This window comes from Miscanthus floridulus, chromosome 6 (assembly GCF_019320115.1).
Source record: "Miscanthus floridulus cultivar M001 chromosome 6, ASM1932011v1, whole genome shotgun sequence".
Classification (NCBI taxonomy): domain Eukaryota; kingdom Viridiplantae; phylum Streptophyta; class Magnoliopsida; order Poales; family Poaceae; genus Miscanthus; species Miscanthus floridulus.
The window spans coordinates 3,092,628-3,094,523 of record NC_089585.1 but is presented as its reverse complement, the minus strand read 5'-3'; positions in this window follow the sequence as shown (position 1 = coordinate 3,094,523).

Below are 1,896 nucleotides of genomic sequence, written 5' to 3'. Positions count from 1 at the left end.
GAGAGGTATACTGCTGTGGCAAGTGACCAATGAGTGAATACCAATGAATACCAAGGAGACAATCAAGACACAATGATTTTTCCTCTAAGGTTCACTTGCTTGCTGGCAAGCTAGTCCCCGTTGTGGCGATTCACTCACTTGGAGGTTCACGTGCTAATTGGCATCACACGCCAAACCTTCAATAGGGTGCCGCACAAACAACATAAGATGAGAATCACACAAGCCATGAGTAATTTACTAGAGTACCTTTTGGTCTCCATTATGGAAAGGTCAAGAACCCCTCACAATCACCACGACTGGAGCCGGAGACAATCACCAACCTCCGCTCGATGATCCTCACTGCTCCAAGCCATCTAGGTGGCGGCAACCACCAAGAGTAACAAGCCAAACCCGCAGCGAAAGACGAATACCAAGTGCCTCTAGATGCAAACATTCAAGCAATGCACTTGGATTCTTTCCTAATCTCACAAAGATGATGAATCAAAGATGGAGATGAGTGGGAGGGCTTCGGCTAAGCTCACAAGGTTGCTATGTCAATGCAAATAGCCAAGAGAGTAAGCTAGAGCTACCCAAACGATATTTATAGACACCCCCAAACAATAGAGCTGTTGGCTCAATTATTGGGCTGACTGTGGGACGACCGGACGCGTAGGTCATGTGTACCGAACACGTCCAGTGTGGTGACTTGACATGTCCGATCGCTGTGTCTGGATGCAGCCTAACCGCCATGTGTCCCTTTCAAATTGTTTAGCCATTGGCGCTCAATGGCTATCTCTGCACACAGTAATACTATGTGATCGGACACGCTGTTAGAAAACGACCGGACCCAGGAGACACAACATCAGGTTGAGTCCAGAGAGCTCCCAGAGCCGCTCTATGTAACACCCTGGTATTACGATCTTGTTTAGCACCACGATTTAGGCCTAAGAAAAAATTTCAAAGCGAGTTTCTTGGATTTTTTATTTAAAACATACTTGAAGCGATAAGCGAATCCTGTGCGACTTAGTTTTATGGACTCAAATAAACGCTCATGTTAAATTACTCAATACGTAAAGATATTTAGGAATGTTGGGCAACAAGTCTAGCAAATAAGTAGCGGATGGTTTGTTCTACGGAATTAAGCGTGAAAAACAATTTTTATAAACCAAATAAACTATAGCTTGTAATTCATACTTAGATAAAAGTTTGAAGTGTAAGTTTAGTAGATAAAAATGCAATTTTGGTTTTGGAGAACGAATATTGCTACCTAGGGTTTTTGCCAGCTCAAAGTCGAATTTAAAAATAAAAAACCAGCTTCTCACGTCAACGGTAAAAATCAGAAATTATAATTTAAAGTGTTGTTAAGGCGATTTGTTTTGCGCAAAAACAATTACATAGCACCCTAACATTTTGTTCCATGGCTTGGTATGGAGTATGAGCTAATCCACGGTTTTTGCGTCTCTTAAAAATTCATGCGCATCACTACTGACCATTGTACGGCTCGTCCTGCGGACGCCGCGTGCACTGCCTGCCAGCCGTCTGGCCGATGGGGGTGCTACTTTCACTGCACGACCCACCTAACCACGGAGGAGCTGCTTGCCTTCGCTGTCCCATCGTGCTACAGTTGTTTGCCTACGCTACTGTCCTTCACTCTTTTATTTCCCTCGCTAGCATCTTGTTTGAATTTTAATGGGAGCACATGGCTCTAGCGTGCCCTCGCCCCCGCTAAACGCAACCGTCCATCTACCAGTTTCATCGCATCAACTCTACGGCACCATGAATGCCTCTGCTCCTCTGCTCCCTTTTTTTTTCTTCTACCAGGCAAGTAGCCGGAGCCCTTACCACCAGAGCAAGGCACACACGCAAGCAACGAAGCATCCTTGTCGCGTACGCCATCAGCGCCACCGTCGCCTGGCT